General features: G+C 40.8%; 1 pseudogene; it reads right to left on the bottom strand.

Annotated features, from left to right (window-relative positions):
* Positions 1-17,735: 17,735 nt before the first annotated feature.
* LOC129496664 (heterogeneous nuclear ribonucleoprotein C-like) lies at positions 17,736-18,666 on the bottom strand (annotated as a pseudogene).
* Positions 18,667-19,529: the final 863 nt, after the last annotated feature.

The following is a 19,529-nucleotide window of genomic DNA, read 5'->3' as shown; positions in this document are numbered from 1 at the left end:
TATTTTATTTTTTAGAGAAAGAGAGATAGAGTACTATTGAAGGGAGAGGCAAATGAGAAGGAGAGAGAGAATCTTAAGCAGGCTCCATGCTCAGCACAGAGCCAGGTGGGGCTTGATTTCACATCTCTGAGATCATGACCTGAGCTGAAATCAAGAGTCAGACACTTAACTGACTGAGCCATCCAGGCAGCCCTTAATAAAGTCAATTAGGTCTTCAAATTTACTATTTGAATTTTGTTTAACACCTCTTATCCCACAACTCCTTCTGAGCCTTCTTTGTGGATTCTTCTTCATATCCTTGGCGTCTTAATGCTGAATGCCAGGGCTCAGTTTTTGACCACTTCTCTTCTTTATCAACACCCACTCCTTTAGGTGATCTCATCCTTATTCTCATGACTTTAAACATGGACTATATGTTTATGCCTCTCAGATATATATTTCCAACCCAGAGATGTCCCATGAACTTTATACTCATATATCCCACTGCCAAGCTGGTAGCTCCATTTGTCTATCTATTAGATATATCAGAGCTAACATGCCCCAACTTGACCTTCTGATCTTCCCCCTACTCTACAAAGTTTTCCATCTATAGACTTCTGCATTTCACCTATTGAAAATCCCATCCTTCTTAAGGCCAAAAAGCTTGGGGTCATCTTTTATTCTTCTCTTTCTCACATAACATACAAGCAATCAAACACAAAATCATGTTGGCTCTACTTTTGAAATGCAACCAGAATCTAACCACTTCTTATAACATCCACTGTCACCCTGGTCCTTGCCACCATCATCTCTCACCTAGATTACTAAAGTTGTCTCATGAATGGTGTGTCTTCTCTTTCTCCATTGTTTATCTACAGTAGAATGTCAGCAACTAGAACAACCCACTTAAAATATGATAAGTTTGGGGGCACGTGGCAGCTCTGTTGGAGGAGCATGTGACCCTTGATCTTGGGGTGGTAAATTTGGGCCCCATGTCAGGTGTAGAGATGTTAAATAAATAAAACTTTCAAAAAATATGTTACCATCATGTCCCTCTTGGTCTTCAAACTATGACATGGCTTCTGTGATATTGTGATTTATAATAAATATATATTTGGTCTTCATCCCTTTCCCAGCCCAGAGCTCCTAAGACCCTGGAAATTTCCTTAGTATAAGTATATAATGATGTCTTTTGTTATGTTAATGAATTGACTTTTGGAAAGCACCTAAATTTGGTAGCTGGCTACCAAGGGAATCAACAATGTGATGAAAGGGTTGGAATTTTTAATCCCATCTCCTCAATCTCCATAGAATGGGAGAAGGGTTGGTGATTGAGTTCAATTGTCTATGTAATGAAGCCACCATAAAACAAAAGAAAACAGAGTTTAGAGAATTTCCCAGTGAGTGAACACGTGGAGATATGGGGAGAGTGCCAAGCTTGTAGAGGACAAGGAAATTCTGTACCCTTTTCACATACTTTGCCTTATGTATCTTTTTTTTTTTATTATTCATTTATGATAGTCACAGAGAGAGAGAAAGAGAGAGAGAGGCAGAGACACAGGCAGAAGGAGAAGCAGGCTCCACGCACCGGGAGCCCAATGTGGGACTCGATTCCGGGTCTCCAGGATCGCGCCCTGGGCCAAAGGCAGGCGCCAAACCGCTGCGCCACCCAGGGATCCCTGCCTTATGTATCTATTCCATCTGGCAGTTCCTGAGTTATACCCTTGTATAATAATCTAATAAGTAAGTACAATGTTTTTTGAGTTTTGTTAGCTGCTGTTGCATACTAATCAAACCCAAGGATGGGATCATTGGAACCTCCAATCCAAAACTGGTGGTGGGTGCAAGGAAGTAGTCTTGTAGGACTAGCCCTTAATCTGTGGTATCTGACCCAATCTCCAGGAAGATAGTGTCAGAATTGAGTTCAATTATAAGACATTCAGCTGGTGTCAGAAAATTGCTTGATATGGGAAGAGAAACCCACATCTTCTAATTGGGTCCACATCACAGCTCCCTGTTTCATTCAAAGTCCTCCCCCATCAATTGCCTCCTTGACCCATCTCCTAACTCTCTCCCCTTGCTTCTGCTCCAGCTACACTGACTTTGCTACCTTGAAGCCTGCAGGCTTGTTCCCACCTCATGGCCATTGAACTGGTTGCTTCTTTTGTGTGAAATACCTGGGCTCCTTAACTTATTCCAGTCTTTCCTCAATTGTCACTTTTTAAAGTGAAGCTTACTTTGTCCACCCGACTTAAGTTGCAGCACTCCTAGTCCATCTTACAAGTCTTGCTCTTTTTTTTTCCTCACTGTGCTTACCATCTTCACCATATATTACTTAATGGTTTAGTCTATTGCCTGCCTCCCTGCACCAGAAAATAAGTTTTACAAGGGCAGAGATCCTTGTCATGGATGAATCCCCAGCTCTTAGAACAGTTTCCAACATATGGTCAGCACTCAATATATTTGTTAACGTTCAATTGAATGAATAAATGAGTGTGTGAGTAAATGCATGTGGAGTTATTTGGGGCCTTAGTGATACTGATGTCAACACTCTGTGTCTTTGATCTTAATGTATCTTGTCCAGAGGAGTTGAAAATTTTCTTCCAGTTGTCATAACCCATCTGGATTTCATTCTTTATTGCTAACATCATTGCACATCATATCTTTAAAATCTCAAATTAAACAGAATGTGAAGGTGGAAGGGGAAGCAAAAAAGGAAGCCAGACATCTCAAACTGTAAATTGCAAGGGGAGCTAACACTTCGAAGCTTGAAAATATTCACTGTTGTCAGTGTTGGTTTTTTACCAAGGCCAGAAGAAAGTGATGGTGCTTGAAACATAATTGCAGTTGAGTTCTGTAGACAAAGGGCGGGGATAATACAAAAGACCCAGTGACAGCAAAAAAGAATGGTAGGACATTTCAAATACAGGTCTTGGGAGTCAAACTAGTGAAGAACAAAAGAATGATGGCTATGGCACAGAAGAGGTTTTGCATTCTCTTCAGAAGCAGCAATGAACGTGGAAACCCTTGGGCCGGCGGGATCAAGGGGGCTGGGCAGGCACCGACAGAAGGGCAGCGGACCCTCCCTCTTGTTGCCCTCACCTCAGAACTTGCCCTTCGCCAGCAGACCACCGAGGACACGTCCTCAGGGAGACAGGACCTATGCAGGAAACCTGGACCTCACCTTAGCCAAACCCATATAAGGACATAAGCAGTTATCGCCCCATACCCAATCAACCCGTAATATGCCCTAATACCTGTCACCCCATACAGACACAACCCTTCCCCCTCCCCCCTTAAAAAGCTTGCATGTACTCCCTTTGGGGGCCACTTCCCTGGCCTGTGACTTCCCCAGTCTCACTCCCTTGAGGGCCGCAGAGCCTCGCCTGAGAGCGTTTCCATTAAAAGCTTGCCTCAACCCACCTTTGCCTGGCCTCTATTTTATTTCACTACCAACTGGATTAAACTTGGCAGAAACCAGTCGTGGAAAGCAGATGGTATATTGCTTTGCTATTGTTGCTAGAACAAATCACAAATTTAGTAATAACACAAATTTATAATCTTACAATTCTGTAGTATGAAATCAATCTCACTGGGCTAAGAGCAAGGTGTTGGGCTGCGTTCTATTCTGGAGGCTCTAGGGGAGAGTCTGTTTTCTTGCTCTTTCTAGCTCCCAGAGGCTGCTCACACTCTGGCCCCACTTCATCCTCAAAGCTAGCAATGGTTATCCAGATCTTTCTCCCAGAGCATCCCACTAACACTGATTCTTCTAATTCCTTCCAAATTTAAGGATCCTTCTGATTACATTGTGCTAGCTGGGCTAGGATAATCTCTTTATTTTAAAATTAGCTGATTAGCAGCCTTAATTCCATCTATAAACTTATTTTTATTTTGCCTTGTGCAATATTGTGTTTTTAATAAGAAATATATGCAGTAGTCCCCTCCTTATCTGTGGTTTCACTTTCTGAGGTTTTGTTACCCACAGTCAACCTCAGTCTGAGAGCAGACTGACCGCTCCTGCTTAGAAGTTCATTAGTAGCCTAACGCTACATCACAATGCTTACCTCTTTCACCTCACTTCATTCATCACCCAGGCATTTTATCATCTCACATCATCACAAGAAGGGTGAGTTCAATACAATAAGATATTTTGAGAGAGACCACATTCACATAACTTTCATTGTAATATATTGTTATAATTGTTCCATTGTACTATAACTTAATCTCTTAATGTTCCTAATTTATAAATTAAACTTTATTATAGGTATGTTTGTATAGCCGAAAACATAGTGTATATGAGGTTCGGTACTATCTGTGGTTTCAGGCAGTGGATACTGGGGGTCTTGGAATGTGTCCTTCATGGATAAGGGGGACTCCTGTTCCTGGCACAGAGCTCCAAAACCCTTGGAATTTCCTAAGTGATGAAAGCAGTAAAATGTCTTTTGTTATGTTAATGAGGTGACTTTTGGGACTCCCACCTAAGGATGGGGTCTGGTTGCCAGCAAAACCAAAAAGGTGCTTAAAGAGTTGGAATTCTGTTCAACCCTCTGACCTCCCGGGGAAGGGTTCAATCATGATCACCAAAGGCCAGTGATTTAATCAGTCATGCCAATGTAAGGAAGCCTCCATAAAAACCAGAAAGGACTTGTGAAAAAGAAAATCACAGCCCAAAGTTGGGTCACTTAGATTAAGACCCCAAGTCAGTAGACCAAGACTTAATAAATAACTGCAGTTTCAATGCCCTAGAAATGTGACCTTTAACCAGCCAACGTGGAATTTCCTGGTCAGAACTAGGAAGTTTACCAATGGACCCCTACTGTTCCCCTTAGAAAGACAACTTTGCCTAAAACAACAGATTTTTTTGCTAATAATTTCCTTTTGCTTATTCCCTCTCTCCTTTAAAATCCCTTTCCTTTTCTGTAGCTCTTTGGAGCTCCCCTCTACTTGCTAGATGGGATGCTGCCCGATTCATGAATTGATTAATAAAGCCAATTCAATCTTTAAATTTTACTTGGTTGAGGGGATCCCTGGGTGGCTCAGCGGTTTAGCGCCTGCCTTTGGCCCAGGGCTTGATCCTGGAGTCCCGGAATCGAGTCCCGCGTCGGGCTCTCGGCAAGGAGCCTGCTTCTCCCTCTGCCTGTGTCTCTGCCTCTCTTTCTCTCTCTGTGTCTATCATGAACAAATAAATAAATCTTTAATTTTTTTTTTTTTTTTTTACTTGGTTGAATTTTTGTTATCAACAGACTGGTTCAGAGAGCTTCTGGGGTTGGTGAACATGTGGGTGTGTGGAGGGGTGGTATGCCTGGAGAGGGCAGGAAGCTGCATGCCTTTTCCTCATACTTTGCTCTATGCACTCTTCTATATTACTGTTCCTGACTTATAGCCTTTTACAATAAAATGGCAATCTCATGTTAAAAAAAAACACAAAAATTCAGAGGTGCCTGGGTGGTACAGTTAAGCATACAACCCTTGGTTCTAGCTCAGGTCGTGATCTCAGGGCCATGAGATTGGTCATCAAGTCCAGCTTCATACTCAGCACAGTCTGTTTGAGACTCTGTCCCTCTCCCTCTGCATCCTACCCCTACCGCACCCCCCTCACTCATACACTCTCACATTCTCTCTCAAATAAATAAATCTTTGAAAAACAAGAACAAAAATTCAGCTAAGTAAACTTGAAGATCTAATTGGCTTTAGTAAGCAACTTATGAATCAGGCAGCATCCCAACTAGAAAGTAGAGGGGAGCTCCAAGAAGTTGTGTAAAATGAAAGGTTTTTGTAGGAAAGCAGGCAGAGCAAGAAAGTTATAGGCAGAAGAAAGACAGGATTACTCTAGGCAAGGTCATCTTCCCTTAGGTGGAAGGGCAGGGGGTCTCATTAGGTGGATTATCTTAGGTGGAGAGGACCCATGTGACAGATTACCTCATTGGTGTTTATCAGAAAATTCCGATTGACAGATTAAGACTTAATTTCTGGAGGACAGGTTAAGACTTAATTTCTGGATGGAAACTGTATTTCCATTAGGTATTAAGCCCCAGTTTGATGACTTGGTCTAAGTGATACCAATTTAGGCCTGTGATTTTCTTTTAACACTAATAAGTGAAATGTTTCCTAAATTCTGCGAGTGGCTCTAGCAAATTAACCAAACCTGAGAAGGGTGTTGTGGGAAACTCTGATCTTTAGCCTGTTGGCCAGAAGCATAGGTAACAATCTGGGCTTTCAATTGACAGTCTTATGGGACTGAGCCCTTAACCTATGGAATCTCATGCTATCTCCAGATAGACAGTGTCAGAATTGATTTCAGTGGTAGGACAGCCAGCTGTTTGTCTGGAGCATTTGTTATTGTGGGGAAACCCTGAAACCTCCCCTCCCACCTCCATGTTGAACTGGAGGTGCAGATCCATTTTACCTTGTACGATAACAATCTCAGGTTCCTGAGATTACTACACAGGCATCTTTTGGGGGCCATTATTCTTCCTGTCACAGATGATATTGGAAGCACTATAGTTTTTTTTTTTTTTTTTTTTGCTTAGAAATGGGTTCTAGAAAACAAAAAAAGAGGAGGGCCAGCCCAAACAGCTTCTCTTTATCCATCTTTCTCACTGGCAATTCGAAGTGCTGAGCACCCAGGGGCTGTGCAAAAAAAGTTACATGACTAATTAGAAAGTAGGAAGTATCCATAGCTGATAGTAACTATTTATTGGATGGATGATTAAAAAGTACAATGAAATTAGAGGTACTTTTATTGGCAGCTCTTCATTGGAGTGTTTAGCATCTCTTGGGGCAAATAAGAGCATTTACTATAATTTATTACCTGTCATTATGTTATGTATTTGCAAACTTTAGAGATAAGTCATAGAGATTTGAAGAAAATGATATTACTAATCAAATAATAATGTCTCAGTTGCTCAGTGAATGCTTTTGGACTTGGGTAAATCTATGAATATTTTTTTCTATTGGGTTACCTTCCTTGGATATAGATGATTCACGTAACTATCCAATTGATCTTCATTGGCTTCTGCCTCTCCTAGTTTCCATGAGCGTTGGTTAATAATGTATGAATAATACTGGAATGTAGGAGAGAATTCATGCACTTGTCATTGATAACAAACTCCCCTGGCTCTGATGGAAGATAACTCAGGTCCTGGGTCAGAGCACTCCATCATTTCCACTTGCCTAGAGATCTACCTCCCCATGACTAAACTGGACCCAAACCTTAGTAGGTCTTTAACAAATATTTGCAGATTCATAGATTGGGTGAAAGAGTGGTTTGGAATAGATGAACTTCTCCTCAGGTCTTACATGGGATTCTTCAGAAGCAGGTCCTGCAGTTCAAGTCATATGTTAAAGAGGGACTTCAGAGAGAAACAGGTACCAGTGTTGGGGAGATAGGATGGGGAAAGGAAGAAGCCAAGCAAAGAAGTGACTTTGCTTCAGCAGAGCCCTAGCTTCTGCTAGATCCCACAGGGAGGCTCTAGAGTTGAAATTATACATCAAAGTTAATTACTTTTTCCAGGAAAGGGAGATGGGCTTTATATTTTGGTACCAGTCACTAGTGGAGTGTGAACTCCCAGGCACTTTCAGGTCTCAGTAAGTGGGCAAAGTGTCTTCAACAGCCCAAAGGTTGGCTTCTGGAGAATCACAACTGCTGGCTGTTTAAAGCAAAACACAGAAGACAAGGGAGGGGCACAGAAATGGCTCCTCAAGGGGATGTAGGTAAGCCCTGACAGCATTCACCATAGCTTCTTCCAGCCCTACAGTTGTAGAAATATTACTGCAAAGTGACAATGCATCCATATTTGTATGTGCAAATATTCACATATTGAGAATTCTTGAAAGAGAGACACTCCTGTACTTGAGAGTTGCCCTTAATAAATATAGTTTTGTTCCCAGGAAATAAACTTTTCCAATGATAAATCTGGCTCTAAATGACCATGGTATACATAAAATCTACATTTAAAAAATTCCATTTTGTTGTCTCTAAGGGTATTTCAGACTATTTGTAATATTGGATTAGAAAAATGCAGTTGACAACATGCTAGATCCAAATGTCTTTCTGATTGGTTATGGTATTAATTTGTTTTAATATTGATGCTTTGGACATTAATCATGGCACAGTTAAAAAACTCTAAAACTAAAACTTGAAGCATATGTTCTTTGGCTCATTTTTGAAGAAATAGCTCCACAATTAAAGAAAAAATTACTGAATATAAAAGAAGCTGAAGAGGCCCATCTCCTTAGGATCCTGAAACCAATGAGGGTAAAATGGTCCCTCAGAAGATTAAGACATTTCATGTATAAAGCTTGAAGTTAATCTGGTTTCCAGTGAGGGCAGGGCAAAAAGGCACTGGAAAGCAATGCAAAGTGTTGGTTTTGGATCATTTTAATGCTAAAACACATATTTAAGCCACTTAAACAGGATAAACTAACAATTTTTTTGGCCAACAGCCTGCCAATTATGGTGTTAAAAGAGCAGCATAAGAAACCATGAGTTGTTTGGGATGGAATTTGAGCCTGTTCTTTGGACCAGCAAAATTGTGAAAGACCAACATGTTCCTGTTTAGAGCCAGCTTGTTTCTGTAGGCTTATGGGGCTGTTGTGTGTCAAAGCTACTCTTGGAGCTGTTTATCTTTGTCTAGAAAGTGACTGGAAGAGTTATGAAGATAACCATTTGACCAATATAATTACAAACAAGACGTAATAATTCAACTCACCTAGAAACAGCAATGACTGATTATTAAATATATCACATGTACTTCCAATCATAATGAGGACATTGATGATGATGTTGATGATGAAGAGAAGAAGGAAAAGGAGAAGGAGGAGTAGGCAGAGGAGGGGGGAAAAGGGGAAAGGAAACGGTGGGTACTGTGCCATGCTTATTTATGTTACTAGGGTTCTCTGGGGTCTTTTTACTTGCTCTTCCTTCTGCCCCAAACTTGTTATTTCATATTTTGGCATGTTTGGTTCCCTTTTTCACTGAGATATAATCCCAAAGTCACATCTACTATGAAGTTTTCCTAGGACTGATCTGGTATTGTATTCCCTGACACACAAGAATGCTCTATGATATTGCTCTGCCTTATATTCTTCCTAACACTCATCACTAACAAAAATTATTTTGTCCACTTATGTTTTTACTTTTTTGCTGTGAATTTCCTCCAGGCTCACCACTCTTAATTTATGGAGGCTTCTGACTCACATCTACTTCCCTTCCTTTCTCATCCCTGGTTCCATTCTGTGCCATGAGGGGCCCTTGTACATCATGCATATGGACAAGCCAGCGTGCCCATCCAAGCCCCATCTAACATACCATCATGTCTATAAAGGTGAGATACAGCATGACAAAGAAGAGTGGTTTCAATTTAGTTTGAAACTCATTTTATTTTATTTACTTATTTTTAAAGATCTTATTTATTTATTTGAGAGAGAGTAAGTGAGCATGTGAGCAGTGGGAGGAGCAGAGGCAGAGGGAGAAGTGGGCTCTCCACTGAGCAGGGAGCCTGATGTAGTACTTGATCCCAGGACCCCGGGATCATGGCCTGAGCTGAAGGCAGACACTCAACCACTGAGCCACCCAGGTGCCCCAAACCATTTCTTTTTAATGTAATTCTCACAGTGTCTGGGATTTGTCCAAGGTTAGCTCTACAAGTGGGTAGCAGAGCTGGAACCTTCCAACTTTCAAACCAATAGATATTCCAAACCATAGATCTTCTGACTTCCAGACCAATTCTCTTATTTTTTTCTGTTTCTTCCAACTTTGTATGATGAGGGGATCCCTGAGTGGCTCAGCGGTTTGGCGCCTGCCTTTGGCCCGGGGCGCGATCCTGGAGTTCCGAGATCCGGTCCCATGTCGGGCTCCTGGCATGGAGCCTGCTTCTCCCTCCTCCTGTGTCTCTGCCTCTCTCTCTCTCTGTCTATCATAAATAAATAAATAAATAAATAAATAAATAAATAAATAAATAAATAAATCTTTTAAAAAAACTGTATGATGAAAATTTTCAAACATACAGAAACCTTAAAAAATAAAAAAAGTACCTATATAACTACCACTTACATTCTACCATATACATTTAACTATACTTGCTTTATTATATATCTAGCCATTTCTCTATCCAGGCAAAAATCTATCTCTTTTTTAAAATGAGTTTCAGGGGCACCTGGGTGGCTCAGTCAGTTAAACGGTCCTGGGATCGAGTCCCACATTGGGCTCCCTAAAGGGGAGCCTGCTTCTCTCCTCTGCTTATGTATCTGTCTCTCTCTATGTCTTTCATTAATAAATAAATAAAAATCTTAAAAAAAAAGAAATTGTTTGATTATGTATCAGTCATGACTCTTTGGGTTGGAAGTGACAGAAAACCATCCAAAAGTAGCTAAGAAAGAGGTTAGTACACATACCTGGGAGGGAAAAGCCTTCAAACTAGACCATTTGAAATTTCTCCCCATCTCTTCTTTTTATGTGTTGGCTTTTCCCAACGCATATTTTTTTCAAACTCCATTTGGACTTTTTCCATGGAACAGAGAAAGGGAATGGCCACAGATATTATCTCTTTCCAACTTAGTAACCTCACATGTAAAAGAGGATTCTCTCTCTTGGGGGCACCTAGTTGACTCAGTTGGTAGAACATATGACTCTTGATCTTGGGGTCACAAGTTTGAGCCCCACCCTGGGTATGGAGACTACTTTAAATTTTTTTTTTTTTTTTTTAAAGAGGACACTCTTTCTAAAAATCCATAGTATAAGACTCCCGGGAAGAATTTTGATTGGCCTGGAATGAGTCATGAGCCAATACTTATAGCCTCAGGATGGTATGTGATAAGCTATGCCTTAATCACCTGTTCATACCTGCTCCAGACTATGCCTGGAACACCCAGCAAAGCCATATAAAATGGGAGTAGGAATCAGTCTCCATAGTCCAAGAAACATTGTTACCAGGGGAAAAAAGAAGAGAACTTGGAGAGAGAAAAGAAGATGCCTATTATAGAGCCTGGGCTCTAAAAAAATCTTCTAGTACTAATATTTTGAAAATGCTGATTAGACTGCTAGTTACCTAGTATATGCTCAGAAAGTATTTCTTCAACAAAAGAATGTGTTAAAAAGCCATGAAAATGACAAATTACTGGAAATATTAGTAATGGGAAAGTTCTTTAGAGATCAGCTAGTCTATCCTCTTCATTTCACAGATAAAGGAAAATGAGACCCAAAGAAGTTAAGTGGTATTCCCAAAGACATGTGGCTACGTCTAGAACTCAAGCATCCTGTCCTCCCATACTGCCTCTCCATCTTTCTTTAAAGCATTCTTATTTCAAACAGATTCCCTTTGCCCCTCAGCTTTCAGTAGACTAACCAACAGCTAATGCCACCCAGACATCCTGATAGCAAAGAAAATAGAGGTTAAAAATTACAAAAACTGTGTGGAGGTTCCTCAAAGAATTAAAAATAGACCTGCCCTACGACCCAGCAATTGCACTGTTAGGGATTTACCCCGAAGATTCAGATGCAATGAAACGCCGGGACACCTGCACCCCGATGTTTCTAGCAGCCATGTCCACAATAGCCAAACTGTGGAAGGAGCCTCGGTGCCCATCGAAAGATGAATGGATAAAGAAGATGTGGTTTATGTATACAATGGAATATTACTCAGCCATTAGAAACGACAAATACCCACCATTTGCTTCAACGTGGATGGAACTGGAGGGTATTATGCTGAGTGAAGTAAGTCAATCGGAGAAGGACAAACAGTGTATGTTCTCATTCATTTGGGGAATATGAATAATAGTGAAGGGGAATATAAGGGAAGGGAGAAGAAATGTGTGGGAGATATCAGAAAGGGACACAGAACATAAAGACTCCTAACTCTGGGAAATGAACTAGGGGTGGTGGAAGGGGAGGAGGGCGGGGGGTGGGGGTGAATGGGTGATGGGCACGGAGGGGGACACTTGACGGGATGAGCACTGGGTGTTATTCTGTATGTTGGTAAATTGAACACCAATAAAAATTAATTTATAAAAAAAAAATTACAAAGAAAAGGAAAAGAAAAAAAAAACTACCTTTGTTTAATTGTTATTCTAATGAGTTAAGCCTTGCATTCAACACAGGCAGGCTCTTCTAACAGAAAAAGAAAGACAGATCCATTGGCTGCCCGCACAGACAGCTTGTGGATAAAAGTGTGTTTACACAGCTGGATTGGTCCAGAAGGAGCCATGGCTGAAAACAGTCGGTGAGCAGGCTGATGGCAGGTGACAGCTGGGAGCATCTGTTTCCCATTACAGACACTAGGCTACAACAGTGCTGTCCTCTGACCCTTGGGTCCAGCTTCCCTGGGGGCCTGGGTGTGTTCTCAGGTCCTAGGTGCTGACAGCCAGTTTACTTGGTAACACATCCTAAGAGTTCTTCTGACTTTAGAATGGTTCTAATCTGGGATTTGGAAGTAAAGCTCAGAATTCAGATGGGGTGGATGAAGTTATTTATATTCAGCTCCTAAAGCAAAATTTGATTCTATAGTAAAAACTCAGAATAAGTGACTCATTTCCTTCCTTAAGCTTCTTTCCTCCCTCTTGCCCATTCATTCATTCATTCATTCATTCATTCATTCATTCATTCCTTTCTTTCTCTTTAACTAAGCAGGAATATTATAAGAAAATGCTACTCTTAATTTTTGTAGAAAAGCAGAATTATGCTGCTCCTAACTACTCTACAGCATTTAGCCACATTGACCAGTGCCTGGAAAAAGGTCTGTCCTGTCTGCAAAATGATCTTCATAGGAATGAATATTAGACTTTGACCATAGTCAAAAGATATGACTGGGTGAAGGATGCCATCTTCGTTTGGGTTCTCCTGAATATAGAGCCTGAGAAGGGAACTCAGGTGCAGGAAGTTTTTTGGGAAGTGGTTGTAGGAAGCATAAGTGAGGATCATGGAGCATAAGGAAGGGTGGCTGGCAGGAAGTGCTAGTGTAAAGATGCTTCATCACTTGCTGCTATAGGCAACTATGGTTGCCTACAGCCTCTCAGTACCCTGAGAATTCCGCAGAGTTTATAACAATGGCTTTCATAATTGAGCTGAAGGACAGAGGTGGAGGGTTTAAACCTGTCTTTGGCTGAAGGTTGCCCTGGAGAATGTTAATACCCAAGCACTGCCTAGAATCATTTCATTGCATTAAGGCTGAGAAAGCTACTATGCATTTGGAAATGGCCTGGGGCCAGAAAGCCAGGGAAGCTGACAGTGCAAGTGGAAGCTACCTGCTCGAGATGAGATCAGAGCCAAAGAGATGTGGTAGGGACACCAGAGGCATCTGCTAACAAAATGAGAGCAACCAGAATAAACCCAGATAACTGTAGAGTAATTCGTGATTAGGATACAGGATGCCATGACAATGTCCTCGCTACTTTTGTCCATCTTTAAACATTTCCATAATAAGTTTAAAAAGTTATAGCTTAATATGTAAATTGTTTTCCTTTAGAGTCATCATCACACTTAAGAGAAACATTGCAATAGAAGCTAAATAACCCATTTCTCTTCCAAATACTATTAGGCACATTCTTCCTTGTAAAGATTATAAAGCTGGAAGACATGATATTAGTTCTAAACAATATAAAATAGTAAGTTAATAATTTCAAACAAATAATTTGCTCTAAGTTTGCTGGAATTGCATTGGATTCACAGAAGTAGACAATATAGCATAGGCGGATATTAAAATTATAGGGAGGAGGGACGCCTGGGTGGCTCAGGGGTTTAGTGCCTGCCTTGGGCCCCGGGAGTGATCCTGGAAACCCGGGGTTGAGTCCCACATCAGGCTTCCTGCTTGCAGCCTGCTTCTCCCTCTGCCTGTGTCTCTGCCTCTCTCTCTCTCTCTGTGTGTCTCTTATGAATAAATAAATTAATCTTTAAAAAAAATTATAGGGAAGAAAAAGACCCTGACTGGTCCTCTTATTTTAAAGAGTTACAAAGTTATACACAAAGCATCCTGGACAATGAGCATCTGCCATCCATGTACGTCCCTTGCTCTTTTCCCTCAGTTAGATTTAAGTTTTGGTTTGGATTTAGAAGAAAGGGAAACAGGGAGATGGAGATTTTTCTTGAAGGAGATTAACTAGTAGAGGCCTTTCTTTTACATTTAACAGTTTATGTGAATTGATTAACTAGGTAACTGTGCATCCTTAATATTTCAAAAGACCCAAGAGCTACTTCACTGAAACAGGTCAGAAATTTGAAAAACTGGCTCTGAAGACAGGTTAGACAGAATTTTGTTACTTTCACTTAAACTGCTAGAGGACTCAAGACTGGTGCCTGGATTGTGTGCCCAAGATCAAGGTGTGCAGAACAGGATTGGGAGTGATTGTCTCTTGTAGCCAAATTCCGGGAACACTGCAGGTAACAGTGTTGTCCAAGAAATGGAAGGGAGCCTATCTCTGAGTTTTAAAATTTATTTATTTATTAATAATTTTTATTTGAGTATAGTTGACACACAATGTTGCATGAGTTTCAGATGTATGACGTAGTAATTTATCTATGCATTTGAAAAATCTAAACATCTTTTCTTCTATTTCCGACTGTTCCATTTAACACTGCTGTGTAAAAAACCACTCCACATTCAATGACATAAAAGAACAACCATTTTATTATGCTTCTAGATTCTGTGGGTCAGGAATTCAGGCAGGGCACCCTGAAGATGGTTTATATTTCCTCCCCAAAGCCTGGGCTGAACTTTTTGGTCCAACGTAATAAGGGACCCTATTCTCTGGCTTTCAATGACATCTTCCTTAGTTTCCTCTGTGCCTCTGTTGAAGCCTCCTCAAGGCCTTTTAGATTTCAGACATTCTCCTGTAGGATCCCCTCTCACCTTTGCTGCTTCACAGAGTCTCAAAACCACTGCCACATGTTTTACTTTTGTTATGTTATTTTGTTACGGTATTTATCCACTTCTGGGTAACAAAATCTGCTCCAGTTACTTCTGCCATATAATAAACGCATACTTTTATGATTATTATGTAATAAGCTTTCCCTTCCACCCCTAGAAGTCACTGGTAGAAAAATAAACAAAAACACCTGCCAGGTTATCTACAGTGGGAGAGTGTGAAAGAGAGAGAGGAGAGATGACTAGCTAGTGAGGATAAACAGGAAAACTGGAGGCACTGGAGATGTCTAGAACCACAAGGTGATATTCCCAGCCACTAACAGCTTTCCTTGAGCTTTCAGCATCAGGGCCATGGCATGATGCCCTTAGTATAAGAGCTGGTGAATTGTGGCTCTGTGATCAAGTACTACTAGTAGTGTGAACATAGTGATGTAAAACGAAAGCCAGGGATCCCTGGGTGGTGCAGCAGGTTTGGCGCCTGCCTTTGGCCCAGGGCGCGATCCTGGAGATCCGGGATCGAATCCCACGTCGGGCTCCCGGTGCATGGAGCCTGCTTCTCCCTCTGCCTGTGTCTCTGCCTCTCTCTCTCTCTCTGTCTCTCTGTGTGACTATCATAAATAAAAAAAATAAAAATAAAACGAAAGCCATTTTATTGTATTATTATGATAAGATTTAGAAAGGGCAAGTGGAGATGGCGTGTTTCTGCTCAGGATGCCTATGCTGGGAAGACTCAAAGGCTGGAAGCTAATCCATGGCTGAGGACTGGAATCTTCTGAAGGCCCATTCAATGACACATCTGGCAGTTGGTGCTGGCTGCAGCTGGGACCTTATCTGGAGTTGTTGGTCACAACATCCATACATGGTTTTCCCATGTGGCTGCTTGAGCTTCCCCAGAACATGATAGCTGGGATCTAAGAGCAAACATTGCAAAAGAGAATCACAAAGAAACTTTTGTGACCTTCCTCAGAAGTCACGTGGCATGGTTTCTGCCCTACTCACAAGCTGGCTCAGATTCAAGAGTAGGAACATAGACACATCTCTAGATGGGAGGAGTATCAATGTCTCATCATTCAAAGCAGCATGTGAGGTGGACAATGTTGTGTGCAGCAATTTCAGAAAAAATAATCTTCTGCACTGTCATTTACCAAAAACAGTAAGATAATTTATTACAAATATAGAACATTTTGTGGTTACTGGTGATGCATCAAATACTTAACCATAAAAAGCAAATAGCACAGATTTCAGAGGATTAGAGTCCAAGTCTGTGGAGATAAAGACAGGTTTATAAAGTCTATAAACCTGTTATGAGAATCTTAGGCTCAGAACTTGGGCTCTCCAAAGTCAACATCTTTTTTTTCTTCAATAATTCTTCTGGAATTATCTTCTTCCTTCTGCATTGTACCTTTATGTATACATTGGTTCATGCTAAATTTTCTCAGTTTGGCTTATCTGAAAATATTCTCATTACATTCTTGTTCCTAAGTGCTTGTTTAGCTGGGTAAACAATTCTAGGTTGACATTTCTTCAGTACTTTGGAAATATTTTTCAGTAATTCAAAAATACTATTTTCATCTTCTACTTTCTTTTTCTTTTCTTTTTTTTTTTTTTAAAGATTTTTATTTATTTATTCATGAGAGATACACAGAGAGAGAGGCAGAGACACAGGCCAAGGGAGAAGCAGGTTCCCTGCAAGGAGCCTGATGCCGGGCTCGATCCCAGATCCTAGATCCCAGGATCATGCCCTGAGCCAAAGGCAGACGCTTAACTGCTGAGCCACCTAGGCATCCCCATCTTCTACATTCTTTTTTTTTCCTGGTTTAATAAGGACTTGTTTATTTGAGAAAAAAGGGTCCCAAACATCAGGCTGTTCACAAAAATAACCCACAGTATCAACTTTAGAAAACAAATCTTAAGACTATTAGACTAATTATTTTTCTAGAGGATGCATTTGACCTGCCAACTCTCATTCACAAAAATACATTGTTACATTTGTGTTAAACAGCCCTACATAGCATTCTTTTTTTTAAAATTTTTTAAAATTTTTATTTACTTATGATAGTCACAGAGAGAGAGATAGAGGCAGAGACACAGGCAGAGGGAGAAGCAGGCTCCATGCACCGGGAGCCCGATGTGGGACTCGATCCTGGGTCTCCAGGATCGCGCCCTAGGCCAAAGGCAGGTGCCAAACCGCTGCGCCACCCAGGGATCCCCCTACATAGCATTCTTATGTGGGGTGTAACACACATACCTCTAACTCAAAACTGCTCTCAGGTGCTACTCAACTAATGTGATTGCCTTTGCAGTTAGGGAAACAACTACTGAGCTCATGTATGAATGGAAAGAACTGTACTCCCTGCATAACAAGAGATTATTTTGGAGACAGTTGATAAAAACCACACATCCCTTTTATTGTTAAGTCATAAAGAGGTATCAAAATTAAAAGCAAAAATTAGGGAACCCTGGGTGGCGCAGCGGTTTGGCGCCTGCTTTTGGCCCAGGGTGTGATCCTGGAGACGGGGGATCGAATCCCACGTCGGGCTCCCAGTGCATGGAGCCTACTTCTCCCTCTGCCTATGTCTCTGCCTCTCTCTCTCTCTCTCTGTGTGTGACTATCATAAATAAATAAAATAAAATAAATAAAATAAAATAAAATAAAATAAAATAAAAGCAAAAATTACAGGGTAAGGCTTAACATAAGTACTAGGAGCATCAAAGGAAGTGAAAATGGGACTAGGCACAGGGCAATATGAATTAATAAACATGGGAAGGATAAGGATGGGGAGAACAGTGAGCATGTGCTGAAGAAGATACTAGGGGAGAGGATCTGGTGAAAATTTTGATCTTAGACATGCGCCCAGGTAAAGAAATAATGGGACAAGATTTCTAAACCCTACTATGTGCTTAAGAGTCATCCTCGCCATTGGCGATGTCTCTGTCATCCTCTCCTTCCTCAGCCTCTTTTTCATCATTCTTGACCAACTCCCGCTGGTCATACCCCCGATCTTCATTATCATCACCATCCAGTAGGTCCCCCTCCTCAGCAGAGTCATCTGCACCCCCCCCTCAGACTCCATCTTCACATTAGTCTCATCTTTCTTCAGGGAGCTGCTGTTCTGCTCCTCTTCTGACTTATCATTCTTCATCTCTACTCCTTGTTCGCTCCGTTCTTTCTCCGTTTTTTTTCCAGGCTTTCCAGTAAATAATCCACTTTTTGTTTTATCTGGGTCAACTCCTTCTTAATGGTCTGAAGGTCATCTCCTTTCAACTTTCCTTACTTGGAAGAAGATCCTTGCTGTCCACTCTTAGAATTGAAACCACGTTTGCCCCTTCCTGAGGTGTTTCCTGATACACGCTGGTATTTTGAGGGAACCACAGCACAAGCAATTGGAGGAGGAGGAGGAGGAACACGTGCTGGGAAACTGTACAACCTGTTATAATAATCTTGTTGAAAGTCATAGTCCAAATCAAAAGAGGAGCTGAGTAGAGGGGATGGAGAAGGGTGTTCTGGTACTGACCTGTACATCTCCGCTACAGATCGTTTCACACCTGCTTTTCCTTGGTTTACTTTTGACTCTGCAGCCAGATTAATATCTAAAACCTGGCCAGCAATCATTCTGCCATCCTTTCCTGCCACAGCAGCCCGGGCATTTCTCTCATTAGCATACTGAATGAAGGCAAAGCCTTTATGAACAGAGCAACCCACAATTTTGCCATATTTTGAGAAGATTGCCTCCACATAAGATTTCTTGACCACAAGAGTATTGAGATTCCCAATGAATACATGGGAGTTCATGGAGCTAGCATCTGTCTTGTTGGTAACATTGCTGGCCATTGTCTTTGATGGTAAGGTTCCTCATGAAGCTGAAAATGTAGCTGTAGATCAAAAAAATCTCACTCAAAGCAAAGCTCTGTTAACTTATATATTTCAAGTGATTTGTAACCAGGAGGGGGAAGGGAGAAGGGATTTGATTCTGAATCTCCCACTCCCGGATTCTACATGGAGAAGCCAACTGCTGCTCGAGGTCGACAACGCAGCCCCGACCACTCAGCCTTTGTCTCTTCACAAAATCCATCTTCTACTTTCAATTGTTAAACTGAGACATCTCCTTTCAGTCTAATCATTTCTTTGTAGGCATTTTGTCTCTGATTGCTTTTAAGACATTTTTGTCTTTAATCTTTTGAAATTTCAGTATGTGTCTAGGTTTGGATTTCTTTTATTTATCCAGAGTTTTTGTTTTTCATCAATTCTGGAAAATTCATATCTATTATCTCTGAAAATGCTGTCTTTCCCTTGTTCGTTTCATTTTTTTTAATGTTCATGGAATTCTAATGTTATATATTTTAGACATTCTATCCCTACCATTGTATCTTCTATAGCTATTACATTCTCATCCATCTCTGTCTCTCTGATTCTAATTCTGGGTAATTTCTTCATATCCACCTTCTAATTTGCTTAATTTGTTTTTGCAAGTTGTGTCTAAGTAATGTTTAACCCAGGTACTGTGTTTTTTTTTTTTTTTATGAGCAGTTTTGTACTTGTAGACCTTTTATTTATTTTTTTCAATTCTATCAGAAAATTTTTTGGTATTTTCTTAATCTTTGCTTGATTTTCTACTCCATCACTTATTTTTTTTCTATCCCTTATTTTTAAAAACATTTGAGGAATATTTACTTTATATTCTTTATCTGATGACT

Source organism: Nyctereutes procyonoides, unplaced genomic scaffold (genome assembly GCF_905146905.1).
Source record: "Nyctereutes procyonoides isolate TBG_1078 unplaced genomic scaffold, NYPRO_anot_genome, whole genome shotgun sequence".
In the NCBI taxonomy this organism is placed as follows: Eukaryota; Metazoa; Chordata; class Mammalia; order Carnivora; family Canidae; genus Nyctereutes; species Nyctereutes procyonoides.
The sequence above is the reverse complement of the archived record's forward strand: the minus strand, read 5'-3'. Positions and strand labels throughout refer to the sequence as shown.